The sequence below is a fragment of the Schistocerca americana genome, unplaced genomic scaffold, assembly GCF_021461395.2.
Source record: "Schistocerca americana isolate TAMUIC-IGC-003095 unplaced genomic scaffold, iqSchAmer2.1 HiC_scaffold_361, whole genome shotgun sequence".
Taxonomy (NCBI): Eukaryota; Metazoa; Arthropoda; class Insecta; order Orthoptera; family Acrididae; genus Schistocerca; species Schistocerca americana.
The window spans coordinates 1-16,769 of NW_025726084.1; the positions used below are offsets into that span (position 1 = coordinate 1).

At 55.9% G+C, this 16,769-nt stretch overlaps 24 non-coding genes across 24 annotated transcripts; all 24 read right to left on the reverse strand.

The window, feature by feature from the left end:
• Positions 1–441: 441 nt before the first annotated feature.
• Trnal-caa lies at positions 442–525 on the reverse strand. The gene has a single exon. It is a non-coding gene; the product is annotated as a tRNA-Leu (tRNA).
• A 1,420-nt stretch (positions 526–1,945) lies between these two features.
• Positions 1,946–2,031, reverse strand: Trnal-uaa. The gene has a single exon. It is a non-coding gene; the product is annotated as a tRNA-Leu (tRNA).
• A 1,089-nt stretch (positions 2,032–3,120) lies between these two features.
• Positions 3,121–3,201, reverse strand: Trnal-cag. The gene has a single exon. It is a non-coding gene; the product is annotated as a tRNA-Leu (tRNA).
• An 80-nt stretch (positions 3,202–3,281) lies between these two features.
• Trnal-aag lies at positions 3,282–3,363 on the reverse strand. The gene has a single exon. It is a non-coding gene; the product is annotated as a tRNA-Leu (tRNA).
• A 1,093-nt stretch (positions 3,364–4,456) lies between these two features.
• Trnal-cag lies at positions 4,457–4,538 on the reverse strand. Its single transcript has one exon. It is a non-coding gene; the product is annotated as a tRNA-Leu (tRNA).
• Positions 4,539–4,618: 80 nt separating this feature from the next.
• On the reverse strand, positions 4,619–4,700 carry Trnal-aag. Its single transcript has one exon. It is a non-coding gene; the product is annotated as a tRNA-Leu (tRNA).
• Positions 4,701–5,783: 1,083 nt separating this feature from the next.
• Trnal-cag lies at positions 5,784–5,865 on the reverse strand. Its single transcript has one exon. It is a non-coding gene; the product is annotated as a tRNA-Leu (tRNA).
• Positions 5,866–5,945: 80 nt separating this feature from the next.
• Positions 5,946–6,027, reverse strand: Trnal-aag. The gene has a single exon. It is a non-coding gene; the product is annotated as a tRNA-Leu (tRNA).
• Positions 6,028–7,110: 1,083 nt separating this feature from the next.
• Positions 7,111–7,192, reverse strand: Trnal-cag. Its single transcript has one exon. It is a non-coding gene; the product is annotated as a tRNA-Leu (tRNA).
• An 80-nt stretch (positions 7,193–7,272) lies between these two features.
• On the reverse strand, positions 7,273–7,354 carry Trnal-aag. Its single transcript has one exon. It is a non-coding gene; the product is annotated as a tRNA-Leu (tRNA).
• A 1,083-nt stretch (positions 7,355–8,437) lies between these two features.
• On the reverse strand, positions 8,438–8,519 carry Trnal-cag. The gene has a single exon. It is a non-coding gene; the product is annotated as a tRNA-Leu (tRNA).
• Positions 8,520–8,599: 80 nt separating this feature from the next.
• On the reverse strand, positions 8,600–8,681 carry Trnal-aag. The gene has a single exon. It is a non-coding gene; the product is annotated as a tRNA-Leu (tRNA).
• A 1,083-nt stretch (positions 8,682–9,764) lies between these two features.
• Trnal-cag lies at positions 9,765–9,846 on the reverse strand. Its single transcript has one exon. It is a non-coding gene; the product is annotated as a tRNA-Leu (tRNA).
• Positions 9,847–9,926: 80 nt separating this feature from the next.
• Trnal-aag lies at positions 9,927–10,008 on the reverse strand. Its single transcript has one exon. It is a non-coding gene; the product is annotated as a tRNA-Leu (tRNA).
• A 1,083-nt stretch (positions 10,009–11,091) lies between these two features.
• Positions 11,092–11,173, reverse strand: Trnal-cag. The gene has a single exon. It is a non-coding gene; the product is annotated as a tRNA-Leu (tRNA).
• Positions 11,174–11,253: 80 nt separating this feature from the next.
• Positions 11,254–11,335, reverse strand: Trnal-aag. The gene has a single exon. It is a non-coding gene; the product is annotated as a tRNA-Leu (tRNA).
• A 1,083-nt stretch (positions 11,336–12,418) lies between these two features.
• Trnal-cag lies at positions 12,419–12,500 on the reverse strand. Its single transcript has one exon. It is a non-coding gene; the product is annotated as a tRNA-Leu (tRNA).
• An 80-nt stretch (positions 12,501–12,580) lies between these two features.
• Trnal-aag lies at positions 12,581–12,662 on the reverse strand. The gene has a single exon. It is a non-coding gene; the product is annotated as a tRNA-Leu (tRNA).
• Positions 12,663–13,745: 1,083 nt separating this feature from the next.
• Trnal-cag lies at positions 13,746–13,827 on the reverse strand. The gene has a single exon. It is a non-coding gene; the product is annotated as a tRNA-Leu (tRNA).
• An 80-nt stretch (positions 13,828–13,907) lies between these two features.
• Trnal-aag lies at positions 13,908–13,989 on the reverse strand. The gene has a single exon. It is a non-coding gene; the product is annotated as a tRNA-Leu (tRNA).
• Positions 13,990–15,072: 1,083 nt separating this feature from the next.
• On the reverse strand, positions 15,073–15,154 carry Trnal-cag. The gene has a single exon. It is a non-coding gene; the product is annotated as a tRNA-Leu (tRNA).
• Positions 15,155–15,234: 80 nt separating this feature from the next.
• Trnal-aag lies at positions 15,235–15,316 on the reverse strand. Its single transcript has one exon. It is a non-coding gene; the product is annotated as a tRNA-Leu (tRNA).
• Positions 15,317–16,399: 1,083 nt separating this feature from the next.
• Trnal-cag lies at positions 16,400–16,481 on the reverse strand. Its single transcript has one exon. It is a non-coding gene; the product is annotated as a tRNA-Leu (tRNA).
• Positions 16,482–16,561: 80 nt separating this feature from the next.
• On the reverse strand, positions 16,562–16,643 carry Trnal-aag. The gene has a single exon. It is a non-coding gene; the product is annotated as a tRNA-Leu (tRNA).
• Between the last annotated feature and the right edge of the window lie 126 nt (positions 16,644–16,769).

Here is a 16,769-nt window from a genome sequence, read left to right on the forward strand (position 1 = left end):
CATATTTTACGTAGTTTTTCTGCAAGCGTCAGCGGAGCGTCAGTCGAGCTAAGTCGGGACAAGTCGCGTAAGAGGAGCAATGAAATGTGCATTTCCGGTACCGGGAATCGAACCAGGCCTCCTGGCGAGAGCCAGGCATCCCAGCCACTAGACGAGACCGGATAACGACACAAGCACTCCTCCAACAAACACGGCGAGCGTCCCACCCGCTACTTGACGACAACTGCAAAAATTAACGCTTCCACTTCGTAGAACGGCATGCTCGGGACGTATCTCGTGGAGACGAACGCCAGCAATCATGAGACCAAACTGCGCCGGTGAATCCTGTTGTTACACCACGCACCACTGTGCTACGACAGTTGAAGAATGCGACGCTCACGCTTTGCTGCGCTTTTTCCTTCGCGGGAAATCAGTGCTCCTGCTTTCGAGACGGAAAAACGTTGGCAGCGGTGGGATTCGAACCCACGCCTCCGAAGAGACTGGTGCCTTGAAACCAGCGCCTTTAGACCGCTCGGCCACGCTACCTACGCGACGCGGCGGTCACAGGAGCTGCGTTCTACCCCCACGAGAACACACCGCAATGGCACAAAAACGAGAAGTAAAATGATTTGGCAGCGGTGGGATTCGATCCACGCCTCCGAAGAGACTGGTGCCTTAAACCAGCGCCTTAGACCGCTCGGCCACGCTACCCACACCAGTGGTTCCTGGCATTTGAAGAATGCAGTGCACGACACAGCTTCCTGATCTGTTGCGACTGGTTGCTCGAACATCGCACCTCAAACGACTGCCCTTTTCGAATAGAGATTAACTACACAGGCAGCTGCCAGCGCCCTGGGTGCGGCGGGCATCGCGTGTTTATAAGGAATCGGTAGTGCCACCTGCAGCCTGAGGAACATGAGCACAAAATCAGGAGGGCACCGTGATTTCAATCACTGGGTCACTGTCGTCATTGCAAGCGACAGCAAGGCAGAACTTTAAAAAGTGCCGTGACCCGGATTCGAGCCTGGGTTGTCGCGGCCACAACGCAATGTCCTGACCACTAGACCGATCACGGCCACGGAGCCACCGCGGAATTCAACTCTCGCGACTGCAAGTGGCTGTGCACAGCAAAGCTCGGCCGACTGTGTCTCGCAACAGCCGTGTCAGACGCGGTCTCCATTATATGTATACTGGCAAACGAACGTGCCCGCGCTGATGGACACTGAGCAGAGTGGTTAGCTGCATTCAACCCCGTGGCAATGTCTTGCAGTCCTCCAAGTCTGTTGGCCGCAGGTATGTGGCCCGGATAAGAGGTGGACAGATGTCGCATCTCTCTCGCCGTCACTTGTGGCCGCGCGAATCATATTTTACGTAGTTTTCTGCAAGCGTCAGCGGAGCGTCAGTCGAGCTAAGTCGGGACAAGTCGCGTAAGAGGAGCAATGAAATGTGCATTTCCGGGTACCGGGAATCGAACCCAGGCCTCCTGGGCGAGAGCCAGGCATCCCAGCCACTAGACGAGACCGGATAACGACACAAGCATCCTCCAACAAACACGGCGAGCGTCCACCCGCTACTTGACGACAACTGCAAAATTAACGCTTCACTTCGTAGAACGGCATGCTCGGGACGTATCTCGTGGAGACGAACGCCAGCAATCATGAGACCAAACTGCGCCGGTGAATCCTGTTGTTACACCAACGCCCCCACTGTGCTACGACAGTTGAAGAATGCGACGCTCACGCTTTGCCTGCGCTTTTTCCTTCGCGGGAAATCAGTGCTCCTGCCTTTCGAGACGGAAAACGTTGGCAGCGGTGGGATTCGAACCCACGCCTCCGAAGAGACTGGTGCCTGAAACAGCGCTCTTAGACCGCTCGGCCACGCTACCTACGCGACGCGGCGGTCACAGGAGCTGCGTTCTACCCCACGAGAACACACCGCAATGGCACTAAAAACGAGAAGTAAAAATTGGCAGCGGTGGGATTCGAACCCACGCCTCCGAAAAGACTGGTGCCTTAAAACCAGCGCCTTAGACCGCCCCTCGGCCACGCTACCCACACCAGTGTTCCTGGCATTTGTAGAATGCAGTGCACGACACAGCTTCCCTGATCTGTTGCGACTGGTTTGCTCGAACATCGCACCTCAAACGACTGCCCCTTTTCGAATAGAGATTAACTACACAGGCAGCTGCCAGCGCCCTGGTGCGGCGGCATCGCGTGTTTATAAGGAATCGGTAGTGCCCACCTGCAGCCTGAGGAACATGAGCACAAAATCAGGAGGGCACCGTGATTTCAATCACTGGGTCACTGTCGTCATTGCAGCGACAGCAAGGCAGAACTTTAAAAAGTGCCGTGACCCGGATTCGAGCCTGGGTTGTCGCGGCCACAACGCAATGTCCTGACCACTAGACGATCACGGCCCACGGAGCCACCGCGGAATTCAACTCTCGCGACTGCAAGTGGCTGTGCACAGCAAAGCTCGGCCGACTGTGTCTCGCAACAGCTGTGTCAGACGCGGTCTCCATTATATGTATACTGGCAAACGAACGTGCCGCGCTGATGGGACACTGAGCAGAGTGGTTAGCTGCATTCAACCCCCGTGGCAATGTCTTGCAGTCCTCCAAGTCTGTTGGCCGCAGTATGTGCCCGGATAAGAGGTGGACAGATGTCGCATCTCTCTCGCCCGTCACTTGTGGCCGCGAATCATATTTTACGTAGTTTTCTGCAAGCGTCAGCGGAGCGTCAGTCGAGCTAAGTCGGGACAAGTCGCGTAAGGAGGAGCAATGAAATGTGCATTTCCGGTACCGGGAATCGAACCCAGGCCTCCTGGGCGAGAGCCAGGCATCCCAGCCACTAGACGAGACCGGATAACGACACAAGCACTCCTCCAACAAACACGGCGAGCGTCCACCCGCTACTTGACGACAACTGCAAAAATTAACGCTTCCACTTCGTAGAACGGCATGCTCGGGACGTATCTCGTGGAGACGAACGCCAGCAATCATGAGACCAAACTGCGCCGGTGAATCCTGTTGTTACACCACGCACCACTGTGCTACGACAGTTGAAGAATGCGACGCTCACGCTTTGCTGCGCTTTTTCCTTCGCGGGAAATCAGTGCTCCTGCTTTCGAGACGGAAAACGTTGGCAGCGGTGGGATTCGAACCCACGCTCCGAAGAGACTGGTGCCTGAAACCAGCGCCTTAGACCGCTCGGCCACGCTACCTACGCGACGCGGCGGTCACAGGAGCTGCGTTCTACCCCACGAGAACACACCGCAATGGCACAAAAACGAGAAGTAAAAATTGGCAGCGGTGGGATTCGAACCCACGCCTCCGAAAAGACTGGTGCCTTAAACCAGCGCCTTAGACCGCTCGGCCACGCTACCCACACCAGTGTTCCTGGCATTTGTAGAATGCAGTGCACGACACAGCTTCCTGATCTGTTGCGACTGGTTGCTCGAACATCGCACCTCAAACGACTGCCCTTTTCGAATAGAGATTAACTACACAGGCAGCTGCAGCGCCCTGGTGCGGCGGCATCGCGTGTTTATAAGGAATTGCGTAGTGCCACCTGCAGCCTGAGGAACATGAGCACAAAATCAGGAGGGCACCGTGATTTCAATCACTGGGTCACTGTCGTCATTGCAGCGACAGCAAGGCAGAACTTTAAAAAGTGCCGTGACCCGGATTCGAGCGGATTCGAGCCTGGGTTGTCGCGGCCACAACGCAATGTCCTGACCACTAGACGATCACGGCCACGGAGCCACCGCGGAATTCAACTCTCGCGACTGCAAGTGGCTGTGCACAGCAAAGCTCGGCCGACTGTGTCTCGCAACAGCTGTGTCAGACGCGGTCTCCATTATATGTATACTGGCAAACGAACGTGCCCGCGCTGATGGACACTGAGCAGAGTGGTTAGCTGCATTCAACCCCCGTGGCAATGTCTTGCAGTCCTCCAAGTCTGTTGGCCGCAGGTATGTGCCCGGATAAGAGGTGGACAGATGTCGCATCTCTCTCGCCGTCACTTGTGGCCGCGAATCATATTTTACGTAGTTTTCTGCAAGCGTCAGCGGAGCGTCAGTCGAGCTAAGTCGGGACAAGTCGCGTAAGAGGAGCAATGAAATGTGCATTTCCGGTACCGGGAATCGAACCCAGGCCTCCTGGGCGAGAGCCAGGCATCCCAGCCACTAGACGAGACCGGATAACGACACAAGCACTCCTCCAACAAACACGGCGAGCGTCCACCCGCTACTTGACGACAACTGCAAAAATTAACGCTTCCACTTCGTAGAACGGCATGCTCGGGACGTATCTCGTGGAGACGAACGCCAGCAATCATGAGACCAAACTGCGCCGGTGAATCCTGTTGTTACACCACGCACCACTGTGCTACGACAGTTGAAGAATGCGACGCTCACGCTTTGCTGCGCTTTTTCCTTCGCGGGAAATCAGTGCTCCTGCTTTCGAGACGGAAAACGTTGGCAGCGGTGGGATTCGAACCCACGCCTCCGAAGAGACTGGTGCCTGAAACCAGCGCCTTAGACCGCTCGGCCACGCTACCTACGCGACGCGGCGGTCACAGGAGCTGCGTTCTACCCCACGAGAACACACCGCAATGGCACAAAAACGAGAAGTAAAAATTGGCAGCGGTGGGATTCGAACCCACGCCTCCGAAGAGACTGGTGCCTTAAACCAGCGCCTTAGACCGCTCGGCCACGCTACCCACACCAGTGTTCCTGGCATTTGTAGAATGCAGTGCACGACACAGCTTCCTGATCTGTTGCGACTGGTTGCTCGAACATCGCACCTCAAACGACTGCCCTTTTCGAATAGAGATTAACTACACAGGCAGCTGCCAGCGCCCTGGTGCGGCGGCATCGCGTGTTTATAAGGAATCGGTAGTGCCACCTGCAGCCTGAGGAACATGAGCACAAAATCAGGAGGGCACCGTGATTTCAATCACTGGGTCACTGTCGTCATTGCAGCGACAGCAAGGCAGAACTTTAAAAAGTGCCGTGACCCGGATTCGAGCCTGGGTTGTCGCGGCCACAACGCAATGTCCTGACCACTAGACGATCACGGCCACGGAGCCACCGCGGAATTCAACTCTCGCGACTGCAAGTGGCTGTGCACAGCAAAGCTCGGCCGACTGTGTCTCGCAACAGCTGTGTCAGACGCGGTCTCCATTATATGTATACTGGCAAACGAACGCCCGCGCTGATGGACACTGAGCAGAGTGGTTAGCTGCATTCAACCCCCGTGGCAATGTCTTGCAGTCCTCCAAGTCTGTTGGCCGCAGGTATGTGCCCGGATAAGAGGTGGACAGATGTCGCATCTCTCTCGCCGTCACTTGTGGCCGCGAATCATATTTTACGTAGTTTTCTGCAAGCGTCAGCGGAGCGTCAGTCGAGCTAAGTCGGGACAAGTCGCGTAAGAGGAGCAATGAAATGTGCATTTCCGGTACCGGGAATCGAACCCAGGCCTCCTGGGCGAGAGCCAGGCATCCCAGCCACTAGACGAGACCGGATAACGACACAAGCACTCCTCCAACAAACACGGCGAGCGTCCACCCGCTACTTGACGACAACTGCAAAAATTAACGCTTCCCACTTCGTAGAACGGCATGCTCGGGACGTATCTCGTGGAGACGAACGCCAGCAATCATGAGACCAAACTGCGCCGGTGAATCCTGTTGTTACACCACGCACACACTGTGCTACGACAGTTGAAGAATGCGACGCTCACGCTTTGCTGCGCTTTTTCCTTCGCGGGAAATCAGTGCTCCTGCTTTCGAGACGGAAAACGTTGGCAGCGGTGGGATTCGAACCCACGCCTCCGAAGAGACTGGTGCCTGAAACCAGCGCCTTAGACCGCTCGGCCACGCTACCTACGCGACGCGGCGGTCACAGGAGCTGCGTTCTACCCCACGAGAACACACCGCAATGGCACAAAAACGAGAAGTAAAAATTGGCAGCGGTGGGATTCGAACCCACGCCTCCGAAAAGACTGGTGCCTTAAACCAGCGCCTTAGACCGCTCGGCCACGCTACCCACACCAGTGTTCCTGGCATTTGTAGAATGCAGTGCACGACACAGCTTCCTGATCTGTTGCGACTGGTTGCTCGAACATCGCACCTCAAACGACTGCCCTTTTCGAATAGAGATTAACTACACAGGCAGCTGCCAGCGCCCTGGTGCGGCGGCATCGCGTGTTTATAAGGAATCGGTAGTGCCACCTGCAGCCTGAGGAACATGAGCACAAAATCAGGAGGGCACCGTGATTTCAATCACTGGGTCACTGTCGTCATTGCAGCGACAGCAAGGCAGAACTTTAAAAAGTGCCGTGACCCGGATTCGAGCCTGGGTTGTCGCGGCCACAACGCAATGTCCTGACCACTAGACGATCACGGCCACGGAGCCACCGCGGAATTCAACTCTCGCGACTGCAAGTGGCTGTGCACAGCAAAGCTCGGCCGACTGTGTCTCGCAACAGCTGTGTCAGACGCGGTCTCCATTATATGTATACTGGCAAACGAACGTGCCCGCGCTGATGGACACTGAGCAGAGTGGTTAGCTGCATTCAACCCCCGTGGCAATGTCTTGCAGTCCTCCAAGTCTGTTGGCCGCAGGTATGTGCCCGGATAAGAGGTGGACAGATGTCGCATCTCTCTCGCCGTCACTTGTGGCCGCGAATCATATTTTACGTAGTTTTCTGCAAGCGTCAGCGGAGCGTCAGTCGAGCTAAGTCGGGACAAGTCGCGTAAGAGGAGCAATGAAATGTGCATTTCCGGTACCGGGAATCGAACCCAGGCCTCCTGGGCGAGAGCCAGGCATCCCAGCCACTAGACGAGACCGGATAACGACACAAGCACTCCTCCAACAAACACGGCGAGCGTCCACCCGCTACTTGACGACAACTGCAAAAATTAACGCTTCCACTTCGTAGAACGGCATGCTCGGGACGTATCTCGTGGAGACGAACGCCAGCAATCATGAGACCAAACTGCGCCGGTGAATCCTGTTGTTACACCACGCACCACTGTGCTACGACAGTTGAAGAATGCGACGCTCACGCTTTGCTGCGCTTTTTCCTTCGCGGGAAATCAGTGCTCCTGCTTTCGAGACGGAAAACGTTGGCAGCGGTGGGATTCGAACCCACGCCTCCGAAGAGACTGGTGCCTGAAACCAGCGCCTTAGACCGCTCGGCCACGCTACCTACGCGACGCGGCGGTCACAGGAGCTGCGTTCTACCCCACGAGAACACACCGCAATGGCACAAAAACGAGAAGTAAAAATTGGCAGCGGTGGGATTCGAACCCACGCCTCCGAAGAGACTGGTGCCTTAAACCAGCGCCTTAGACCGCTCGGCCACGCTACCCACACCAGTGTTCCTGGCATTTGTAGAATGCAGTGCACGACACAGCTTCCTGATCTGTTGCGACTGGTTGCTCGAACATCGCACCTCAAACGACTGCCCTTTTCGAATAGAGATTAACTACACAGGCAGCTGCCAGCGCCCTGGTGCGGCGGCATCGCGTGTTTATAAGGAATCGGTAGTGCCACCTGCAGCCTGAGGAACATGAGCACAAAATCAGGAGGGCACCGTGATTTCAATCACTGGGTCACTGTCGTCATTGCAGCGACAGCAAGGCAGAACTTTAAAAAGTGCCGTGACCCGGATTCGAGCCTGGGTTGTCGCGGCCACAACGCAATGTCCTGACCACTAGACGATCACGGCCACGGAGCCACCGCGGAATTCAACTCTCGCGACTGCAAGTGGCTGTGCACAGCAAAGCTCGGCCGACTGTGTCTCGCAACAGCTGTGTCAGACGCGGTCTCCATTATATGTATACTGGCAAACGAACGTGCCCGCGCTGATGGACACTGAGCAGAGTGGTTAGCTGCATTCAACCCCCGTGGCAATGTCTTGCAGTCCTCCAAGTCTGTTGGCCGCAGGTATGTGCCCGGATAAGAGGTGGACAGATGTCGCATCTCTCTCGCCGTCACTTGTGGCCGCGAATCATATTTTACGTAGTTTTCTGCAAGCGTCAGCGGAGCGTCAGTCGAGCTAAGTCGGGACAAGTCGCGTAAGAGGAGCAATGAAATGTGCATTTCCGGTACCGGGAATCGAACCCAGGCCTCCTGGGCGAGAGCCAGGCATCCCAGCCACTAGACGAGACCGGATAACGACACAAGCACTCCTCCAACAAACACGGCGAGCGTCCACCCGCTACTTGACGACAACTGCAAAAATTAACGCTTCCACTTCGTAGAACGGCATGCTCGGGACGTATCTCGTGGAGACGAACGCCAGCAATCATGAGACCAAACTGCGCCGGTGAATCCTGTTGTTACACCACGCACCACTGTGCTACGACAGTTGAAGAATGCGACGCTCACGCTTTGCTGCGCTTTTTCCTTCGCGGGAAATCAGTGCTCCTGCTTTCGAGACGGAAAACGTTGGCAGCGGTGGGATTCGAACCCACGCCTCCGAAGAGACTGGTGCCTGAAACCAGCGCCTTAGACCGCTCGGCCACGCTACCTACGCGACGCGGCGGTCACAGGAGCTGCGTTCTACCCCACGAGAACACACCGCAATGGCACAAAAACGAGAAGTAAAAATTGGCAGCGGTGGGATTCGAACCCACGCCTCCGAAGAGACTGGTGCCTTAAACCAGCGCCTTAGACCGCTCGGCCACGCTACCCACACCAGTGTTCCTGGCATTTGTAGAATGCAGTGCACGACACAGCTTCCTGATCTGTTGCGACTGGTTGCTCGAACATCGCACCTCAAACGACTGCCCTTTTCGAATAGAGATTAACTACACAGGCAGCTGCCAGCGCCCTGGTGCGGCGGCATCGCGTGTTTATAAGGAATCGGTAGTGCCACCTGCAGCCTGAGGAACATGAGCACAAAATCAGGAGGGCACCGTGATTTCAATCACTGGGTCACTGTCGTCATTGCAGCGACAGCAAGGCAGAACTTTAAAAAGTGCCGTGACCCGGATTCGAGCCTGGGTTGTCGCGGCCACAACGCAATGTCCTGACCACTAGACGATCACGGCCACGGAGCCACCGCGGAATTCAACTCTCGCGACTGCAAGTGGCTGTGCACAGCAAAGCTCGGCCGACTGTGTCTCGCAACAGCTGTGTCAGACGCGGTCTCCATTATATGTATACTGGCAAACGAACGTGCCCGCGCTGATGGACACTGAGCAGAGTGGTTAGCTGCATTCAACCCCCGTGGCAATGTCTTGCAGTCCTCCAAGTCTGTTGGCCGCAGGTATGTGCCCGGATAAGAGGTGGACAGATGTCGCATCTCTCTCGCCGTCACTTGTGGCCGCGAATCATATTTTACGTAGTTTTCTGCAAGCGTCAGCGGAGCGTCAGTCGAGCTAAGTCGGGACAAGTCGCGTAAGAGGAGCAATGAAATGTGCATTTCCGGTACCGGGAATCGAACCCAGGCCTCCTGGGCGAGAGCCAGGCATCCCAGCCACTAGACGAGACCGGATAACGACACAAGCACTCCTCCAACAAACACGGCGAGCGTCCACCCGCTACTTGACGACAACTGCAAAAATTAACGCTTCCACTTCGTAGAACGGCATGCTCGGGACGTATCTCGTGGAGACGAACGCCAGCAATCATGAGACCAAACTGCGCCGGTGAATCCTGTTGTTACACCACGCACCACTGTGCTACGACAGTTGAAGAATGCGACGCTCACGCTTTGCTGCGCTTTTTCCTTCGCGGGAAATCAGTGCTCCTGCTTTCGAGACGGAAAACGTTGGCAGCGGTGGGATTCGAACCCACGCCTCCGAAGAGACTGGTGCCTGAAACCAGCGCCTTAGACCGCTCGGCCACGCTACCTACGCGACGCGGCGGTCACAGGAGCTGCGTTCTACCCCACGAGAACACACCGCAATGGCACAAAAACGAGAAGTAAAAATTGGCAGCGGTGGGATTCGAACCCACGCCTCCGAAAAGACTGGTGCCTTAAACCAGCGCCTTAGACCGCTCGGCCACGCTACCCACACCAGTGTTCCTGGCATTTGTAGAATGCAGTGCACGACACAGCTTCCTGATCTGTTGCGACTGGTTGCTCGAACATCGCACCTCAAACGACTGCCCTTTTCGAATAGAGATTAACTACACAGGCAGCTGCCAGCGCCCTGGTGCGGCGGCATCGCGTGTTTATAAGGAATCGGTAGTGCCACCTGCAGCCTGAGGAACATGAGCACAAAATCAGGAGGGCACCGTGATTTCAATCACTGGGTCACTGTCGTCATTGCAGCGACAGCAAGGCAGAACTTTAAAAAGTGCCGTGACCCGGATTCGAGCCTGGGTTGTCGCGGCCACAACGCAATGTCCTGACCACTAGACGATCACGGCCACGGAGCCACCGCGGAATTCAACTCTCGCGACTGCAAGTGGCTGTGCACAGCAAAGCTCGGCCGACTGTGTCTCGCAACAGCTGTGTCAGACGCGGTCTCCATTATATGTATACTGGCAAACGAACGTGCCCGCGCTGATGGACACTGAGCAGAGTGGTTAGCTGCATTCAACCCCCGTGGCAATGTCTTGCAGTCCTCCAAGTCTGTTGGCCGCAGGTATGTGCCCGGATAAGAGGTGGACAGATGTCGCATCTCTCTCGCCGTCACTTGTGGCCGCGAATCATATTTTACGTAGTTTTCTGCAAGCGTCAGCGGAGCGTCAGTCGAGCTAAGTCGGGACAAGTCGCGTAAGAGGAGCAATGAAATGTGCATTTCCGGTACCGGGAATCGAACCCAGGCCTCCTGGGCGAGAGCCAGGCATCCCAGCCACTAGACGAGACCGGATAACGACACAAGCACTCCTCCAACAAACACGGCGAGCGTCCACCCGCTACTTGACGACAACTGCAAAAATTAACGCTTCCACTTCGTAGAACGGCATGCTCGGGACGTATCTCGTGGAGACGAACGCCAGCAATCATGAGACCAAACTGCGCCGGTGAATCCTGTTGTTACACCACGCACCACTGTGCTACGACAGTTGAAGAATGCGACGCTCACGCTTTGCTGCGCTTTTTCCTTCGCGGGAAATCAGTGCTCCTGCTTTCGAGACGGAAAACGTTGGCAGCGGTGGGATTCGAACCCACGCCTCCGAAGAGACTGGTGCCTGAAACCAGCGCCTTAGACCGCTCGGCCACGCTACCTACGCGACGCGGCGGTCACAGGAGCTGCGTTCTACCCCACGAGAACACACCGCAATGGCACAAAAACGAGAAGTAAAAATTGGCAGCGGTGGGATTCGAACCCACGCCTCCGAAGAGACTGGTGCCTTAAACCAGCGCCTTAGACCGCTCGGCCACGCTACCCACACCAGTGTTCCTGGCATTTGTAGAATGCAGTGCACGACACAGCTTCCTGATCTGTTGCGACTGGTTGCTCGAACATCGCACCTCAAACGACTGCCCTTTTCGAATAGAGATTAACTACACAGGCAGCTGCCAGCGCCCTGGTGCGGCGGCATCGCGTGTTTATAAGGAATCGGTAGTGCCACCTGCAGCCTGAGGAACATGAGCACAAAATCAGGAGGGCACCGTGATTTCAATCACTGGGTCACTGTCGTCATTGCAGCGACAGCAAGGCAGAACTTTAAAAAGTGCCGTGACCCGGATTCGAGCCTGGGTTGTCGCGGCCACAACGCAATGTCCTGACCACTAGACGATCACGGCCACGGAGCCACCGCGGAATTCAACTCTCGCGACTGCAAGTGGCTGTGCACAGCAAAGCTCGGCCGACTGTGTCTCGCAACAGCTGTGTCAGACGCGGTCTCCATTATATGTATACTGGCAAACGAACGTGCCCGCGCTGATGGACACTGAGCAGAGTGGTTAGCTGCATTCAACCCCCGTGGCAATGTCTTGCAGTCCTCCAAGTCTGTTGGCCGCAGGTATGTGCCCGGATAAGAGGTGGACAGATGTCGCATCTCTCTCGCCGTCACTTGTGGCCGCGAATCATATTTTACGTAGTTTTCTGCAAGCGTCAGCGGAGCGTCAGTCGAGCTAAGTCGGGACAAGTCGCGTAAGAGGAGCAATGAAATGTGCATTTCCGGTACCGGGAATCGAACCCAGGCCTCCTGGGCGAGAGCCAGGCATCCCAGCCACTAGACGAGACCGGATAACGACACAAGCACTCCTCCAACAAACACGGCGAGCGTCCACCCGCTACTTGACGACAACTGCAAAAATTAACGCTTCCACTTCGTAGAACGGCATGCTCGGGACGTATCTCGTGGAGACGAACGCCAGCAATCATGAGACCAAACTGCGCCGGTGAATCCTGTTGTTACACCACGCACCACTGTGCTACGACAGTTGAAGAATGCGACGCTCACGCTTTGCTGCGCTTTTTCCTTCGCGGGAAATCAGTGCTCCTGCTTTCGAGACGGAAAACGTTGGCAGCGGTGGGATTCGAACCCACGCCTCCGAAGAGACTGGTGCCTGAAACCAGCGCCTTAGACCGCTCGGCCACGCTACCTACGCGACGCGGCGGTCACAGGAGCTGCGTTCTACCCCACGAGAACACACCGCAATGGCACAAAAACGAGAAGTAAAAATTGGCAGCGGTGGGATTCGAACCCACGCCTCCGAAGAGACTGGTGCCTTAAACCAGCGCCTTAGACCGCTCGGCCACGCTACCCACACCAGTGTTCCTGGCATTTGTAGAATGCAGTGCACGACACAGCTTCCTGATCTGTTGCGACTGGTTGCTCGAACATCGCACCTCAAACGACTGCCCTTTTCGAATAGAGATTAACTACACAGGCAGCTGCCAGCGCCCTGGTGCGGCGGCATCGCGTGTTTATAAGGAATCGGTAGTGCCACCTGCAGCCTGAGGAACATGAGCACAAAATCAGGAGGGCACCGTGATTTCAATCACTGGGTCACTGTCGTCATTGCAGCGACAGCAAGGCAGAACTTTAAAAAGTGCCGTGACCCGGATTCGAGCCTGGGTTGTCGCGGCCACAACGCAATGTCCTGACCACTAGACGATCACGGCCACGGAGCCACCGCGGAATTCAACTCTCGCGACTGCAAGTGGCTGTGCACAGCAAAGCTCGGCCGACTGTGTCTCGCAACAGCTGTGTCAGACGCGGTCTCCATTATATGTATACTGGCAAACGAACGTGCCCGCGCTGATGGACACTGAGCAGAGTGGTTAGCTGCATTCAACCCCCGTGGCAATGTCTTGCAGTCCTCCAAGTCTGTTGGCCGCAGGTATGTGCCCGGATAAGAGGTGGACAGATGTCGCATCTCTCTCGCCGTCACTTGTGGCCGCGAATCATATTTTACGTAGTTTTCTGCAAGCGTCAGCGGAGCGTCAGTCGAGCTAAGTCGGGACAAGTCGCGTAAGAGGAGCAATGAAATGTGCATTTCCGGTACCGGGAATCGAACCCAGGCCTCCTGGGCGAGAGCCAGGCATCCCAGCCACTAGACGAGACCGGATAACGACACAAGCACTCCTCCAACAAACACGGCGAGCGTCCACCCGCTACTTGACGACAACTGCAAAAATTAACGCTTCCACTTCGTAGAACGGCATGCTCGGGACGTATCTCGTGGAGACGAACGCCAGCAATCATGAGACCAAACTGCGCCGGTGAATCCTGTTGTTACACCACGCACCACTGTGCTACGACAGTTGAAGAATGCGACGCTCACGCTTTGCTGCGCTTTTTCCTTCGCGGGAAATCAGTGCTCCTGCTTTCGAGACGGAAAACGTTGGCAGCGGTGGGATTCGAACCCACGCCTCCGAAGAGACTGGTGCCTGAAACCAGCGCCTTAGACCGCTCGGCCACGCTACCTACGCGACGCGGCGGTCACAGGAGCTGCGTTCTACCCCACGAGAACACACCGCAATGGCACAAAAACGAGAAGTAAAAATTGGCAGCGGTGGGATTCGAACCCACGCCTCCGAAGAGACTGGTGCCTTAAACCAGCGCCTTAGACCGCTCGGCCACGCTACCCACACCAGTGTTCCTGGCATTTGTAGAATGCAGTGCACGACACAGCTTCCTGATCTGTTGCGACTGGTTGCTCGAACATCGCACCTCAAACGACTGCCCTTTTCGAATAGAGATTAACTACACAGGCAGCTGCCAGCGCCCTGGTGCGGCGGCATCGCGTGTTTATAAGGAATCGGTAGTGCCACCTGCAGCCTGAGGAACATGAGCACAAAATCAGGAGGGCACCGTGATTTCAATCACTGGGTCACTGTCGTCATTGCAGCGACAGCAAGGCAGAACTTTAAAAAGTGCCGTGACCCGGATTCGAGCCTGGGTTGTCGCGGCCACAACGCAATGTCCTGACCACTAGACGATCACGGCCACGGAGCCACCGCGGAATTCAACTCTCGCGACTGCAAGTGGCTGTGCACAGCAAAGCTCGGCCGACTGTGTCTCGCAACAGCTGTGTCAGACGCGGTCTCCATTATATGTATACTGGCAAACGAACGTGCCCGCGCTGATGGACACTGAGCAGAGTGGTTAGCTGCATTCAACCCCCGTGGCAATGTCTTGCAGTCCTCCAAGTCTGTTGGCCGCAGGTATGTGCCCGGATAAGAGGTGGACAGATGTCGCATCTCTCTCGCCGTCACTTGTGGCCGCGAATCATATTTTACGTAGTTTTCTGCAAGCGTCAGCGGAGCGTCAGTCGAGCTAAGTCGGGACAAGTCGCGTAAGAGGAGCAATGAAATGTGCATTTCCGGTACCGGGAATCGAACCCAGGCCTCCTGGGCGAGAGCCAGGCATCCCAGCCACTAGACGAGACCGGATAACGACACAAGCACTCCTCCAACAAACACGGCGAGCGTCCACCCGCTACTTGACGACAACTGCAAAAATTAACGCTTCCACTTCGTAGAACGGCATGCTCGGGACGTATCTCGTGGAGACGAACGCCAGCAATCATGAGACCAAACTGCGCCGGTGAATCCTGTTGTTACACCACGCACCACTGTGCTACGACAGTTGAAGAATGCGACGCTCACGCTTTGCTGCGCTTTTTCCTTCGCGGGAAATCAGTGCTCCTGCTTTCGAGACGGAAAACGTTGGCAGCGGTGGGATTCGAACCCACGCCTCCGAAGAGACTGGTGCCTGAAACCAGCGCCTTAGACCGCTCGGCCACGCTACCTACGCGACGCGGCGGTCACAGGAGCTGCGTTCTACCCCACGAGAACACACCGCAATGGCACAAAAACGAGAAGTAAAAATTGGCAGCGGTGGGATTCGAACCCACGCCTCCGAAGAAACTGGTGCCTTAAACCAGCGCCTTAGACCGCTCGGCCACGCTACCCACACCAGTGTTCCTGGCATTTGTAGAATGCAGTGCACGACACAGCTTCCTGATCTGTTGCGACTGGTTGCTCGAACATCGCACCTCAAACGACTGCCCTTTTCGAATAGAGATTAACTACACAGGCAGCTGCCAGCGCCCTGGTGCGGCGGCATCGCGTGTTTATAAGGAATCGGTAGTGCCACCTGCAGCCTGAGGAACATGAGCACAAAATCAGGAGGGCACCGTGATTTCAATCACTGGGTCACTGTCGTCATTGCAGCGACAGCAAGGCAGAACTTTAAAAAGTGCCGTGACCCGGATTCGAGCCTGGGTTGTCGCGGCCACAACGCAATGTCCTGACCACTAGACGATCACGGCCACGGAGCCACCGCGGAATTCAACTCTCGCGACTGCAAGTGGCTGTGCACAGCAAAGCTCGGCCGACTGTGTCTCGCAACAGCTGTGTCAGACGCGGTCTCCATTATATGTATACTGGCAAACGAACGTGCCCGCGCTGATGGACACTGAGCAGAGTGGTTAGCTGCATTCAACCCCCGTGGCAATGTCTTGCAGTCCTCCAAGTCTGTTGGCCGCAGGTATGTGCCCGGATAAGAGGTGGACAGATGTCGCATCTCTCTCGCCGTCACTTGTGGCCGCGAATCATATTTTACGTAGTTTTCTGCAAGCGTCAGCGGAGCGTCAGTCGAGCTAAGTCGGGACAAGTCGCGTAAGAGGAGCAATGAAATGTGCATTTCCGGTACCGGGAATCGAACCCAGGCCTCCTGGGCGAGAGCCAGGCATCCCAGCCACTAGACGAGACCGGATAACGACACAAGCACTCCTCCAACAAACACGGCGAGCGTCCACCCGCTACTTGACGACAACTGCAAAAATTAACGCTTCCACTTCGTAGAACGGCATGCTCGGGACGTATCTCGTGGAGACGAACGCCAGCAATCATGAGACCAAACTGCGCCGGTGAATCCTGTTGTTACACCACGCACCACTGTGCTACGACAGTTGAAGAATGCGACGCTCACGCTTTGCTGCGCTTTTTCCTTCGCGGGAAATCAGTGCTCCTGCTTTCGAGACGGAAAACGTTGGCAGCGGTGGGATTCGAACCCACGCCTCCGAAGAGACTGGTGCCTGAAACCAGCGCCTTAGACCGCTCGGCCACGCTACCTACGCGACGCGGCGGTCACAGGAGCTGCGTTCTACCCCACGAGAACACACCGCAATGGCACAAAAACGAGAAGTAAAAATTGGCAGCGGTGGGATTCGAACCCACGCCTCCGAAGAGACTGGTGCCTTAAACCAGCGCCTTAGACCGCTCGGCCACGCTACCCACACCAGTGTTCCTGGCATTTGTAGAATGCAGTGCACGACACAGCTTCCTGATCTGTTGCGACTGGTTGCTCGAACATCGCACCTCAAACGACTGCCCTTTTCGAATAGAGATTAACTACACAGG